This window comes from Ceratina calcarata, unplaced genomic scaffold (assembly GCF_001652005.2).
Source record: "Ceratina calcarata isolate Rehan_Ccalc_2016 unplaced genomic scaffold, ASM165200v1 scaffold227.2, whole genome shotgun sequence".
NCBI lineage: Eukaryota > Metazoa > Arthropoda > Insecta > Hymenoptera > Apidae > Ceratina > Ceratina calcarata.
Window position 1 is genome coordinate 134106 of NW_017144533.1, and position 16861 is coordinate 150966.

Below are 16861 nucleotides of genomic sequence, written 5' to 3' on the forward strand. Positions count from 1 at the left end.
TATAATTGATTTATAATTATATTTCCAAATTTAATTTTTTACTTATAATTATATTCTTCAAATATAGATGAGCGTATTACTATGAAAATGCTCTAAATTAATATGTTTCACTTCGTAAGTAGTGTTTCGAAAGATTGATGAAGTCGTTCCACTATTTCAAAAAAGAGAGTGAATTAAAATAGACATAGCAGCGTTAATGTTATTCGCAGGAGTTATTTTTAATTCAATAATATGTACCTTAATAATTTAATAATGTTTTGACTTACGAAAAATAGAAAATCTTTATTCGATTTGATTAACAAATGCGTACGGACTGTTCTGGACTTAAAGCTGGAGTTGGCAACTAAACTTAGTGTATAGTCATAAGAACGTGTATAAATCAAATCTGGTAGGTCTACATTGTAATTACATTGATTTTTGAACAACTCACCAAGGATTTAAACGGTATGAGTGGAATAGGTCGTAATTACCGTTAGTCTGCGACTTGGCAGAGGAAATTGTATGGACGCTACCGATAAGAAACTTAATTAATTTGCTAAATCCCGTAGTCACGCATCTAATATTGCAACGTTTATTACGAGACGATAAAAAGAAACCGCTGATTGGAATTTTCAATCTGTTTACATGATACAGATTATCGAATCGCTCGTTGGCAAGAAACGGAATGTATATCAACTCGGTAAATGTTTTTCGCGGGACGAAATTAAAAAAACTTGAAGTATATTTCAACCAGTCCGACGAATCTGGTAGCCGGGATTTGCAACATTGATAAACGTCAGTGCGCGTGGAAGGCTCTATCGACCATATGAATGACAGGAAGCGATATTCGTTTTGATACGAGCAACTTTCTGGGCAATGTTGCACAACAGGCTTACACGTGTACCACCGGCTTGGTCGGCTACCGTGGATAAGATAAAAATAAACCTGTCGCTCAACATCATTTTTCCCCTGCAGCGGCGTCATCGTCGTTTAATCACGGCTACTGTTTCTCAACGCTTGCAAAAATCCAACATCTGCAAGTAAACTTTCTTATTTATCCAATGATTGATAAACTGCACATTTTTATACAAAATTAAGGTATGAATTTGTCATTTCGAGAGTTTTCTCTGTCGTCAAAGCACGGTAATAATTTAAGAATTTTCGTAACAAATGCGTCGCTATAGGCTGGATTTTAAAAATAATCAGATTATGGTTTTTCAATTTGGCCATTTAAAGAACAGACTGGACGCAGGTAAGACTAAGAACTGTCTATTCCGATGAAAATGATCATTACTTTTCATCTTCAGTGACTTGAAAAACTCCCTCAAAATGCAAAATTTGGTGATAAAGAGATATTATTTGTTTTGAAATATTTATGCTATCAGTTACAACATTTGATTAAAGACTAATAATAACGAGGAGAATGTGGAAGGAAAAATAATTGAGGAATTGAAAATCTATGAGCAGGACGATTGATACCCATTGTACGGATATCAGCGGTTAATAATCAGCCGATTCAGTCAGTACGAAACACGATTACTGCGACGAAGTGTTTACAAACTTCTAGGAAGAAAATCCTTACGTTTCCGTCACGTTTGTTAGAAAACCACCGAATCATCAACGTTCGCCTCTAATGGCAGCGTCCGATAGAAGCCAGGAAATGTTGCAAAATACCCTGTCCCGTAAATAGCCAGACGGCGATGACTATTCGTTTTCTCCGCTTTGATAAATCCCGTATATCGAGTCTGTACACTCACGTTCAAAATTTTTTACTATCCTTAATGTAGTTCCACTTGTTACAAACATTTCAGTTCTGTTCATCGACCAATCCCTCTTCTGGTTTAGGATTTTTTTATGAGCATTTCCAATATCACGAATAGCTTAGGTAGTATTTCTATCTATCTTTTCCGGTTATTTATGAAATATCATAAACGTAACGGTTAATTTCGAGGAAATTACAAGTTTATACTAGTTGCAGGTGAGAATCAATTTCGCATTTAATTAATTAAAACAGTAAAATACATTATGAAACGTTCAGAGAACATAATCATGTATTTGTCAGAATTATCAATATTTATGACAATTCCTATAATAATAATGTTAATTATCAAACGAATTAAATATTCTGTTCCATTATTAACTACTCAGTAAAATAAACTCGAATCTAAGCCTAAGGAATGAGTTATAGGGAAATATGTTGAACGGATATGTATGGTTGAAACCACGAACGAATAGAATGGATGATGTATAGTTAAGATTACGTGAATCTACTGAATACTTAAAATCAATTTTCTTGAAAATATCGAATTTCTACATTTCTATTTAATTTTTCGATGCAGAATCGCTCCCTTTTCGGTAGTACCACCAGTTACTGACTATCCTTTATATTAAATGAAATATTAAGCAAATACCATATTTTCTAAGACACTATGAGAAGTAAAACAGATGAAATTTTATAAACTTCGTCAATAGTTTCATTGCGTTTTTGAACAGAGTCGAGACATAGTGTGCATGTACTTTTGAACGGAAGTGTACGTATGTGCATTGCACTATACGTCGACTATCCGTTTGCGAAAAACCCGACGCATCGAAACGAACGACGTTTTCCCAGCGAGGAACCGATAATTACGAACACATCTATCTTTCATTAGCCCCGCGTCCTCCTCGTCTCGCCTTCCTCCTGGCCACCTTTCACACGCGTCCGCTAAGGTAACACGCGGACCCGCGCTAGTTGCTGATTATCGTGCGCCGCGGCGAAAGTTAATGACGCCTATTAGTCCCGCGTTAATCACAGTTTAAAGAATCGCGTCGCGACCGACATCAATCGAACCGGAGACGATCTCACCGTGTCGTGGCGTCGATTTAAGGTGGCTTTAACGTTTGGTACCGTATTAACCGTATGAGCCCAACACCGAGAAAGAAGCAACAGCAAACATCCGAGCTTGCTTGTTAAAAATATATCTGAAAATATTATATGTATAGGTAGTGAATGAATGAAAAACCGGAATACATATACGGCCTAGAACCATGGAAAATAGAGTGGAAAATGATCCAGATATCTTGACGATAATTACATTCATAATTCACACTGTTTCCTATTCATTAACTTAATGACACTATGAGAAGTAAAACAGATGAAATTTTATAAACTTCGTCAATAGTTTCATTGCGTTTTTGAACAGAGTCGAGACATAGTGTGCATGTACTTTTGAACGGAAGTGTACGTATGTGCATTGCACTATACGTCGACTATCCGTTTGCGAAAAACCCGACGCATCGAAACGAACGACGTTTTCCCAGCGAGGAACCGATAATTACGAACACATCTATCTTTCATTAGCCCCGCGTCCTCCTCGTCTCGCCTTCCTCCTGGCCACCTTTCACACGCGTCCGCTAAGGTAACACGCGGACCCGCGCTAGTTGCTGATTATCGTGCGCCGCGGCGAAAGTTAATGACGCCTATTAGTCCCGCGTTAATCACAGTTTAAAGAATCGCGTCGCGACCGACATCAATCGAACCGGAGACGATCTCACCGTGTCGTGGCGTCGATTTAAGGTGGCTTTAACGTTTGGTACCGTATTAACCGTATGAGCCCAACACCGAGAAAGAAGCAACAGCAAACATCCGAGCTTGCTTGTTAAAAATATATCTGAAAATATTATATGTATAGGTAGTGAATGAATGAAAAACCGGAATACATATACGGCCTAGAACCATGGAAAATAGAGTGGAAAATGATCCAGATATCTTGACGATAATTACATTCATAATTCACACTGTTTCCTATTCATTAACTTAACCCCTTGACATAAAAATTAAATGGAATAAATGACGAGTCAAACTCGTCATTGTATGTCAAGGGGTTAATAAACCATAATACTAAAATTATTAGGGATCATAAAATAATACGATTATTTAGGAATGTGTATAAGTAATTGATAAATTATTCGAATGAAACAAATGACATAACATCTGTTACGTTTATTTCCTGTGCAGCAGATTAATGGATCAAATATTTCTTGAGAGAAAGGTTAATTGACCTTTTTTAGTATTTTCCCCAGGTCCTAATGGAGATTCATGCGTGGGTACTCCATTCCTCTAAAGCTCATATTCTAAATGGCGTATAACACAGAGAGGCACTCCGCGCAGAAATCTCCACAGAGATACACTGCCGCTCAAAAACCCGTAGGATCACGTTTTGCTATCTGCAGAAATTCGTAAATTTTTCATTTGCTATGCGAAAACCGGGACATTCAGACTTGCTATGCATTTTGTATGTGCCTCGTCGTACACTACATCTCAAAACTATAAAGCAATTTATTTATTTCTAATGAAACTATCTACATATAAGAGGTCATAAAACAGGTAATGAATTTTGTCTAGACAATATAAATCTTTATTTCAGCTACATGAGGGATTACAAATTCTTTCTTAATTCCTCTCATCCTCCCACATCCTAATCCTGCATACCTCCATAGATCTTTATGCTGACTTTAACTTATTCTACATAAACTATGTATCATATTCAAGCACATAATTTTTCCGGTTATAATTTAAAAGAGGTGGGTGTTTTTATATCGGGAGCTCCAGTTTCTGACGAAACAGCTAATCACGCTTTTTTTGCCTAATCCTATATGTATAGTATGCCATGATAACTATGCATGTAGTATTAACATTGTTGCACCTTTCTTTTACATATTATAGAGGATAATGGGACGTAAGAAAAGTATTGTAAAAACAACTTTGATGCCTGATAAATCAAAAATTACAAGATATATTAAAGGATTTATTAAAAAATTACTATCCTTGTACAGTAATTATTGTAATACTAGTGCAGAAATAATTATGTACAATAAAAACCTCAATTTTTAGTATGAGTATTACCAATTACAGAATAATGCAGTAATTTTTTCAATTATTATACTTCGACCGTTGTGTGTGTTATAATATTTTGATTGTCGTCTGTATATTTAAGACTAGGCTGATGTGCGCTTCACTTCTTTATACCTATTTTTTTCTTTTTTTCAGTTGTACGTTATTATATAGTATAGAAACTGTTAAAATGGTCACAAATGGTACATCTACTTACTATTCTTTATCTTCGATATCTACATATTTTTGACCGGAAGTGTACGTGGATGCATAAGAATGAAAACGGTGCACGTAAGTAGGCTTGAACGTTATTTGTTACGAATATTTATTCAAATGTATACCGGCTCCATTTTTCTCTATCTCAAGTGTTCTCATCGTCTCCCTTGAGAGGCGTTTTTCAAAAACCTCGTTATTTTTCTGCGACCTTTGTCATTCGTGAAGCACATCATTAAATGATGGAGCTACGTACCGTGGAACAGTTGAAAATATTTGGATCTTGCAAATAGATTAGCTTGCTTAAATGATAATCAAACATTTTCCTTTCTGCATTCGAAATGTCTTCTAAGCATAAAAGATCTGAGCTCGGAAGTGACTTTGATTAATTAATCGTTTGATCCTTTTTATAAACATCAGACGGTTAAGAAAACTCTAAGGGTTTGCAACAATTTTTAAACCGACAAAAGTTTGCAACAAGTTACAAAGATAAAAATGTCAGGCTACGCTGTTAAAAGTTGTAAAAACTGGAGTGATAATACTAAACGATTGGATATTTCTTACTATCAGTGTTGCCAATAAAATGGTGCTATTCTTAACCAATGAATATTTAATTGTTATAAAAGTTGAAATAGTTGATAGAAAATTAACAACTGATTTTAAAATTGAAAATATTCCATTGGAAGTTATTTTGTCTTGCTCGAATATCTTGCACGTATATTAATTAGGCGTAAGCATTGGGCGGGATGTACGTAGAATATGGGAACGCTTTGAAGAATAAAAATATCATTGGCCGTAGATAAGCTTCTCATAATATTTATAGAGATCCTGTTTGGAGTTCTAATATATCGCTCTCGCTTCTCATTGGTTCTATCAGCTATTTTTTTGTCTCAGTCCACCATTTCTTGGCGAATCACGTCAGGTCAACAGCTTTTTTATACTATGTAGTGAAGTATCCAATGCTCATCTTCTTTAGACACGTATTCTATTGATTCCCAAAAGCTAAAACATCTGTCTCGGCATTATTAGCTTCGAGTGAAAGAATTATTTACTAACAACCTACAAGAGACAGTCGGATGGAATCGGAAGGTAGGCTTTCCCTGAATAGTCGGAAGACGTCGGTTCCCATCATGAGTCGAGCCCAAATAGCAAGCGGTCTCCCTGCAGATTCGAAGACGTGCTCGACCACGGGCCCTTGAGACCTCCTGCTTTTATACGCTTTTCCCTAAATTCTATCCTACAGGCTACAGCCCTGGTTTCGCTCGTTTTCGAGTAGTCTGACACAACTCGATTCCGACTACTGCCGAAAACACGAAATGCAGCTGATGAATAAAACGATATGACCATTACGAGGAAGGGCATGTGATTGCCTGTTTCAATCAGCTCCGTAATAGCACACCTTATGCATTTTCACCATATGATCAGGATTGTCAGAAATGTTTCCTCAGCCATGTAATTCGTAAACCTACTTTTTTCTCGGCGCTCGTCTTTGTCGGACGAATGAATGGTTATAATCGTGTCGTGATAACGAGACGCCGCGTAGAAATGGATAATTATTGTGCGCGTAGACACCGAAAAAGAAAGCGAGAAGTGAAACGCGAAAATGGGTCACGGCAAAAGTTAACGAGTCGCGGTGAGGTTGTATACGCGTCCAGCCCAGTTTGTTTCGCGTAGGGTCGAGTGGTGTGCCACGGGTACACGCGCGCGGAGTCGATCACAGGAAACGTTGATTACTGTTTCGTTTTTAATTCTCCGCCCTACGCGCAACAATGTCGAATATAATTGCATCCATAACGAAAGTTGGAATGTAGCGCTGAGAACGCTTCCAGTTGATTGATTTTCCAAATAATTTCGCTCGTTCTTTTCAAGTAAAATCACACATTTCCGACCGAGTCCGTGTCCTATGAAAAATTAGCGTGAACGTGGATTTTTTTATAGAAATTCAATTAATTATACATTGAGCAAATTTACACTCGTGAATTTAGTGTATAATTTGTAGAATTTTGTTAGATAATTAAATTTATTTTTATAAATCGTGACGAATTTGATTTGATGCAATTATTGTAAGTACTCATAAATTAAAGACAAATGAAGTAAATTTTGTATTATAAAACAATCAGCGATGGAAGAAACATGTTACGGATTGACATAATCGAATTGATTTAGAATGGGTAACCTGTTGCTACAGAACAGGCGAAACAAACAACGCAGATTAGCTAATCAGGGAAGTAAATTCGGATTTCTCGTTGCGATAACCGATATGCGATTACACCCGGCGTTATATCTATGCGACTCTCTGATAGCATTACAGTTCGCACGAATCGTTTATTTGTACGCCAATCCCTCGGAAATCGCCGCTGCGTAAACAAACGACGCGACGAGCATCGATCGTGGATGAGGGGATCGCTAACTTGTTTGTTATACCGTCTGTCGTTAGGAACCGAAGCTTATGCTAGTTTTCACGTAAAGCACAAAATTCAAGTTTACTTTCGAATCAGAAACTAAACTAATTTAAATATTAAGACTACTTTTTCCTTCAATTCTACTAATAATAATAGCTGATAAGTAGACTGCGGATTTTCGTGCAAAATGAAATTTATTATGGTATAAATTTAAGAAATGGCATGTAGTAACAATATCCTTTAATCTTTTAAACATCTTCCATAGACTTTGTTTCAAGCTCTTTTATATTTATATAATTACTTACGCACTATATGTACTCCGTACATTTTCTACATACAATTTTGCACATATCGTTTTCTTCATATAATTTTGTTATAAACGCATAAAATCCGTAGAGTCTAGTGATGAGACAAAGCAAGATGAAAAAGGTGAAAAAGAAACGTCGTTTCATACGCGGCGAGCTAATAGAAATCTTTTTTGAAGAAATCGCGTGCGTGTTCTCTGGTAGTCGACGCGTGTTTCTGTATTGCGGTCGCGTTCAGGCCGTAGACTCGGCCTGGTAATTACCAGCCGCGAAAACGAGGCACCTTTGTGCCACGACGCCGCCTCGCGAACAGTTCCCGAAGGACAGGGGAAGATAATAAGATAGCAACTCACGAGGAAGACGAATTTCCGTGCGGCTTCCAGCAGGAATCCGCGTGCTTTACGCGCCAGGACCGTGAGGAGGAAGAAGAAGAGGACGCGGCGGTGGATGGGGGCAAGAAGAAAAAGCGGTGAGGGGAGAAGCGCAACAGTAACGCAGCGCCGCGGGGCAAAAACTGTCGCGATAATGAGATTTATAGGTACCAAAAAACGTGGTCGCGATTACCGTGGATAAGCGCGAGCCTCTTGCGCTTTCTGCGAAAGATTTTAATTCTCGCCGCGGCTCAAACGTGCAGGAACGCTCCTCGGAATCGATAGCTCTTCGCTTCGCTCATGGGTCCCAAGCGATAGTCGAAATTCGTGACACCTCACCGCTTATACTCAACCGTATGTATTTCACAATCCTTGTTTTCAAATACGTGTGGCAGTTACTGAACTGTTCAACCCGGTTGTGAATCTTAAAATCTCACAAACGATGATCGAAACTCGTGTTAGTTAAACTTTTCAACCTTCTCATTTTCTCACAATCCTTATTTTCCAATACATACATACATGTATATATACAAACAAATTACTGTATTGTAAAAATTATACGAATTCAAAAATAAAAGGCATTCAACGTATGAGCATTCATGGCATTTATTCATTGTATATGTTATTTAGTCATTGTATACATATGTATACTCTTTAATACATGAAAAGAATATCATAGGGGGATGTTAATACTTTTCATAAAACATTCAATAAATAGTTATACATATGAGCCATCTGATAAGTGAGGCCTCGAGACGAGCAGCTAACGGATAATAAGACTAATTAAATCAGCCGAGCATGCGGAGATAGGGAAAAGGTAAGAGCTAACTTGGCATTTACTCTTCGGCGAACAGATCAATTGACATTTCTCTACAGAGCTTCGAGTATCGATTTCATCGATTGCGCAACTACGCGAATGTTGCTCCTCGTGACTCTCTAGGAAGGGTGCGAAAATATTTCACCACATACAATCTAATTCACCTCTTCTACAACCGAAGCGTTGCGCAATTAAATCCCGACAGGTGCTTAGCACTGATCTGAACTTAATTAATGCCATGGTTCATTACTAACGTTAATAACCTTATTTTTTTTAAATGTAATTTTCAGTATTTCTTAATATACTTTATTTTATTAAATTCTGGCTTTAGATGTTTTATATCAAGACTAACTAAAATTGAGTCAGTGTTCAAATTATCGTTTGGATACGAAATGCTGGTATTATATAAAGAGATTGAAAGGTATCGCAACAGAAAATATTATAAGATTGATGATATCACAATTTAATAATGAAACATACAAAAATAGTAATGAAGACAGTACCATTATTAAAATTACTAATTCTATACCTAATGATAATACATATGATAATACATACAGATAAAGATGATGTCGCATACAAGAACTGATATAAACCAATTCTTTATAATGTAATTATTATTAAAAACTTGCAAATGTAAACTGTTTTAAGTACTCGTGAAGGAGGTTCAGACTTAGCTATTAGTTCGAAGTAATTCCTGATTTTATGACAATTGCACGTCGCGTCAAGGCGAGTATAACCACGGCAAGCATTTTGAAAGGATGAACAATTGGAAGATCGTTCCCTTCTCTGTTTACTTCAACCAGCTGACCTCGTTTCCAATCTCGCGACGGATAACCTCGGATACCGTTATACGCGTAGACCGTCGCTCACTGGGGAACGACGGTTCTAGAGCAGATGAATCGAACCCGCGACACGCGATCGACAACGCTCGCAGGTGTACATACAGTCCCGTTCAGAAGTTGTATAAAATATACAACGTCGAGTTAACTTACAATAATGCGTGTGAAACTTCGTTTGTTTTTAAAGTTTGCACCTTTCAGTTCCAGTCAATTAACACTGAAAAACATCTATTCCTGTTTTGCTAGATTATTCATTAAGTTAATGTGTCTTAATGGTTTCTTTCGGAACTGGGTATAGTTTATTTCAAGTAAAATAACAAATAACCACTTGAAATAATAATTTTTTCAAATACTTTAGTGTCTCTGTTTTACAAATAATATTTAAAGAATAAGTTCATGTTGTACTTCATTGAAATAAAGTACTTCGAAATAATCTCGTATTTTACATCTTCGATGAAATAATATAACAAATAATTGTCAATATTAACATATGAACCCCTTAGCTGCCAAGTGAAGTTCTTTTTCTTGCTTCTGTGAAAATTATGACCCCGACCATGCACGGTGTTTACGACCCAAGCCTCCAGTAATAGACAGTCATACACATGTGATTAGCATAATAACCTCGTGTTATAAACACGCTGTGCTAACAATAAGGGTAGAATTTCTAAATATAAGACTCATTTTTTATCTACATTTATAAATATTCGTATTCGAAAGCAGACGTATACGGAGATACCACTGTAATTGTCATATATTAGAACCAACCATGTTAGTTCTTAGAGATTAAGTTAGCTCTAGCAACTAGCTAACAATTATCAAAAAGTATATTAAAAATCTTGTACATTGGAAATATAATCGACGTAACAATGATTATTTAATTCCATGATGACGACGTATATTAGAGACATTCCTATTAGTTCGTGAAGATCAGATAAGCTCCAGCAACAAGTCTGCGGATATGTGAAACAGTTTCGTACTGCAGAGAATCTCCTCACCTCGAAATTGGACTTCTCTGGTAGTTGTCAGTAACTCCGGAATCCGTCGACTCCTCGGATATCTGCGAATCTCATTTCCAGAGAAGGTAGGAGGAGGAATAGAAGTCCTGTCCCGAGCAGCTTTCCTTTGTTCCATCCGAACTCGATAGTCTCCGGCAGTCAAATTCGGCCGACTGTAACCAGCTTAAGTTGCAGCTGGAAGAGCGAAATTTCCGCGCGGGCCGAAGAACCGTCGGCCGAGGATTTCGAAGACTAGGGGATCGGTAGCTCGTTAGCATTTACTGAGGCTGAAACCGTGGGACACGTCGAACCGTCGTCGATCGATCTCGCATTCAGACCCCGGAAGATTTCGCGTTACTTCGTAATCTCGTCCGGGGCGAAATAGATTCCGTTTCATCTCGAATAATCAATCTTGATTGGGACTTTTGATCAAAGAAAAAATCCCGGGACACGTCGGGATTCACCGGTTGGCAAAGCTAAAGACGGAATTTTATACGAAAAACGTCCGACGGGTTAAAACGTACTTGATCAATGGGACACGATTTCCTCAGGGAACTTTTCCTCGGTAGAAAAAAGCTAACAGGTATTTAAAGTTTTCAATGACTAACCATTTCCATTCACTGCAAATGGAATAATCATGAGATAATTATAGAAGAATGTGAGAGAATGCACATAAAATACAAAAATAGCATGTAGACAAATAATTAAGGCGCACGAGCTTTGCACGTTTTTTGGATCTTTTATTCTAAACGCTATACTCCAGGGATGGGGGAACATATTTTATATGAGAGGCCATACTAATTTTCTGAAACAAGGCTAGAAAGGCCGCAGTAATTGGGTAGGTGACAGTTTGTCTTTTGTAAATAATTTTCAAATAATTACTTATTAACTCATTGAGTTGAATTTATTTAACGTGTTTACGTATATGTATACATATATACCATTACAGCATTTAACAACAATTTAAATTGGAGATCATATGTGTATATGATTGCAATCTTATCTATTATCTCAATATCACATTGTATGCGTCGTAGTAAAAGATCATTCGATTAATGAAATTGTAAACTTAATTATTACTAAATGATCAGAAATCTGGAGGTTATCGAATTTTTTGTTAAACACTTGTCGAAGGATTTATGGACGGAAGTGTACAGATGTTAGGCTCGTCTCATGATTGCGGTTGCGGTTAACCGACGCAGCGGCCGAGACGGAGCGTACATAAGTGCATCGGGTATAAACCAGATCGTATATCAAAACGGTTTTACGCGTCCCGGATCTCTCGGCGATCTTGCACACCGCGAGAGCCCTTTCACCTCGTTCCGAACGAAGGTTGCTGTGCAACCTCCTCGAGGGGGTTTGATTTGTGCACCGACTTCGCGGGTTCTGCCATTCGGATATGGCTGGCTGGCCTCTCGACCCGTTCAAAGGTCTCTGCGATGCGATGCTCGCCTGTCGGCAGGGAATCCCATTCGCGGATCGACGGATCCGAAACTTAAGCCCCTTATTGAACGACGGATAAGCCGTTTCACGCCGAATCCGAATTGATTTTGCCCATTCGAGACTCACGCTTCGACTTTCGACAGACACGTCATCATACGGTCTCAAGATTTATTAACAGATAATCGACTTTTACGTGGAATATACTATTGTAAATAAATGTTTCAAATAGAAATGTAAAAAATTATAATTTTCGTATTGAGTATTCAATTGCAACGCGATAGAGCAACTTTGCGCTGGCTGATTGCTTAAATATGCACATCATTTCTGAATTAGGTTTGAGCAATTTGGATCAGAAAATGTAAGTTTCGCTGTCTAAAGAATTTCTAGATCAGAATTTTTCACCAAACCAAGACCGATTCGAAAAAGTATTTGCAATTGCAAAAAATGCAATATTCACTTCCCAGAGCTCATAAATATTAAAATTAATTTTGACACGAATTTTGATTTGATCTTACGTATGAATGATAGTGTGAGTCGAGCCTAATCGTCTCGACATCGATTATATCGCATGCACGTGCGTCGGCATTCGAGTCAGCTCATAACCGGGCCCAGAGACTGTGTCAACGAGGAGCTGCTGCGTCGCATCGCAGTCAAGTACCACGGATGAGAAAAGGCGCTCGTTTCCCGTTCGAATCTTGCAATGCTTTCGTATTTTTAACGCCGACTGATCATCTATGGACGAATTCAATGGACATTGTCCAACAATGGCCCTTAGTTGGATTTTTAAGGCCAACCGGCCATGAAGTAAGGCAACTAAAGAATGTCGAATACCTTCATTAAAATATTGAAATGTTGAAATGTAATATAAAGAAATATATACAATATTTAATATTTATAATATAATATATAACAAATAAAATTTAGATATTATTTTATTTTGGCATAAAATCTGGGTTTGGTTTGAACTTCATTTGAGGTTGTTATAAAACGTATGACCTATAAATTAATCGCTCGAGCACATTCGAAGATGTCGTAGCAAATACATAAATTAATTATGAATAGATACATTATTGAAAGCCATTATAAATAAGTTGATAATGAACGATGGAAACAACTGTGGCGATAACTACTCAGAATTGATCGAGTTTGAAATGACTTAATTGCTGGGCTGGTCGAGTTCGTAACGGAAAGTTCAATCGACGCAATAAGGGGTTGGAAATTGTTTATCGAGAGGAATCGGCATTGTTTGAGGTTACCATTCGATGGAGCAATTAGAATAGTTCGATATTTCGCTCGTTTGCGGTTTTCGGCGACCTCCTAATGAAACCCAACGACCACAGACTCAGACATATTTATATGTATATTACATGTTGATGAAACACCGAGACACGACTCTAGACTCCCGATAAAAAAAAAGCTAATTAATTCTTGATTGTGCAATTAGTAACTATATTTTTCAGAATATAGCAAAGTTTAACAAAAATGGTGCCTCAGAGAATAATAATTAATAATACAAGATATTGTGTGTAGTAGTAGTAAATAGATTTATTTTATGCCTTTCTGCCTTAAAATGGGGATTACAAGTGTTTGTGTGACAGTATATATTAAAATATTATTTTTTATTTTCTTTCTTTTTTCTAAGACTTACCGCATCCACTCCAGGCCATCTTTATCTCTGTTCAGTATTCCTCTCACTTCTTTGTTTACTCTTTACATTTATTCACATTCTCTTACCACGTGACTTAAAGTCTCTGGCTTCTTTTTACATAGTCTACAGTCTCTTTCATTCTCCTCAATCCGCTACTTATTATTCAGTTCCTTATTCCCACATCTGAATCTTGCAATCATGCTTTGATCTCTACCTTTGTATGATTTACATGAATATCCTGTCACCTGACAATTCCTAATTTCTCGTTTACAAGATATCGTACATTTTAGATACTTAATTTATCGTTATTAAAAAATGAATTAAAGAATTGATCAAATTGGCTTAATTCATTTAGGACAGACGATCTCTGGTAAAATCAGAATTGGGCCTAATATTATAGTGCACCAAACGAAACAACAGTACAATGGTATATATTGAAATGCAGTTGACGATTTGAAATAATTGCAACATTTGATTAGAGCCGGTGATAAATATTTCGCGTTACGACGTGAGAGGATGTAAATGAATAATGCACGAGAGAATCTTCTAAACGTATCCCAAGTGGATGCTTCTCAACAGTTATGACACCTTTCTAAATATAATGATACTTACACGCGTTTTCCCAAAGTGCATATTCATTATCGTTTGCATGCCGGGTTCTGCGATTAAACCTGTTTAGTATCGCAAATATTTACAGCTGGTGTTGGTAATCTTTCCTAGAATGTTTGCTACACTATCACGCACAGAATAAACTTAGCTACATGGATATCTGAATGTGCAAATAAATGGAGAATCTCTCTCTTCTTAATTTATAAATAAAAAAAATCATGTTCCATTGTAACGATAACATCCTCGAAAGAACTATAATAAAACTGAAATTAATTTCAATTAAAATTTGTATTAAAACCAGCAGTGTTTTTAATACAGATTGTTATTTAAATATTGATAATTAAAATGAAAAGTATTTTAGCATAAAATATTAATTGAATATTAATAATTGAAATGAAATAGAATTGATATTCAATTGAACAATAGGTGAATGCTAATTGCAATGGTCTGAAAATCTTCGGGAAAAAAAAAACGCTGGCACCCCTAGTCCGTTTGAACTCTCACAATTTCAAACGAACTAAAACGCTTTAGGTCTACGTGCACGCGCGAATAATACACGCACGTCACTGGGAAACAAAACGTGTCTCCGTCGACGGTTAAAACATGTTGACGAACCGCGGATTACGAGCGTTCTGTCCTTATCCGATGAATTAAGGCGAGGCGGACAATAAATGCTACCGCCGCGCAGGACAAAGATTTCTGCATGCACGCGTGCATTCACCAAGATTTTGTTTTGCTGTGGACGAATAAGCGGACAGAAGTCGCGGGATCTTCTTTTATGCCATTCAAATTCTCTTTCCATTGCTTCCGATACAGGCTGCACTATTCAGTTTGAATCTGAACATTTTTTTATTTGCGCACATTACGCTATGCTGTAGTTCTTTAATAAACGATAAAACATAAATAAGTACAGTTTTTATAATCTAGATTTTTAATCGTTTTACGTTAAACTTATTGTTAACTTATTTCCTGTTGAATCAAGATGTTAAACAAATTATTCTAATTAATTTTGTCATAAAATAATCATTTGTTTCATTTTGCTTTGTTACAGGTTGGCCGAGTTATACTACTTCTAACGCGATAATTTCACTAATTGGAACTTTCGACTTGGACCCGCCTGAGACTCCAGATTCTGTTGAAAGCATCTTGACTCTACCAAAGGTACTTTCGGTCGCACGTACATACGTGAATTATCGTAATGCGTATACGATTGCCAGTTTGCACGCAATAACCGATTTACACGAGAAACGTGCAGAGAAAGGAAGTTAGGTTTATATCTTAAATTCTACATACGTCTGTTCCAATAATAAATAATCATTATTGTTGAATAATGTATGTAAGAAATTGCAAAAAACTATAGTCTATAAAGTTTAACTTTAGATAACTACGTTCTACTATTACAAATGTAAAGTCGAGAACTGTTAGTCGAATGTTTCTACTTGTTTTGTCAGCAGTCACGTAGAAACTTTTAGTGGATGTTGTACGAAGGAGATTGAACAGTAAATTGATTATTTACGAGAGACCTTTTCAAAGATGTTTAAGTGCTATATCTGTAGACAGGGATTAGAGGAAATCACAATATGTACAGAATACAGTGCTCCTTAAGCCTCTATTTCAATTTGTAGAATCAATAAATTTGCTTAAGGTTGTTTTGGCTATATTTAATACAAGTTATACGTCTTTTAAATATCTAGTGCATTCTCTGATTCTGTAATTGTATAGCTACTCGCCTTAAGAGGAATATTGTAATTGGACTACAACGAAATAATCATTGTTGTCGATGGACTAGAATATTTTTTCTCTTTAATGTTATGTGAGGAGAATTTTTACTGTATCTCATTTTCAATTATTTCAGAACTTTTGCATGTCTGTATTTTTAATTTATTATGTACTTATAATAATATTTCTTTTACTATCTTCTAAATTCTAAGTAATAGTAGTAGTAATTCCTTTATTGTACCTCTACGACTCTCGAGACCTTCGAATCATCATTTAATTAATGCCTTCCAAATGTTAAAGAACGGTACCTTCAGCAGGGTACGGACAAACCCTTATAATCCTCTTGCCTTATTCATAAGTCCTGATAAATTCTCCGCGTAGTTAAAAAATCCTAAGAACGCATCACTACTTCGCAGATCTAACATAATTTAAATATAAATTAATTACAAGTTGACTGCGGATCTTTACGCAAAGTTACATTTTTGTAAGTTAAAAAGAAATTTAATTAATGTACAAGAATTCTTCAATCTTTAATTTTTATTATACGTGATCTAAATTAACTGTTTTGTCGATTTTCGTGGGACATGTGCATCCTCTCACATTTTGTAAAAAAATCTTATTATTAACTTATAAATCTACAGTCCA

General features: G+C 36.5%; 1 long non-coding RNA gene across 3 annotated transcripts in view; it reads left to right on the plus strand.

The window, feature by feature from the left end:
* Positions 1-16145, plus strand: part of LOC113464018 (uncharacterized) — a 73105-nt gene extending 56960 nt beyond the window's left edge. For all 3 annotated transcript variants that reach the window (XR_003388847.1, XR_003388849.1, XR_003388848.1), the window contains one exon: positions 15549-16145. This is a non-coding gene — a long non-coding RNA (uncharacterized LOC113464018). The remainder of the gene's footprint in view (positions 1-15548) is intronic.
* Positions 16146-16861: the final 716 nt, after the last annotated feature.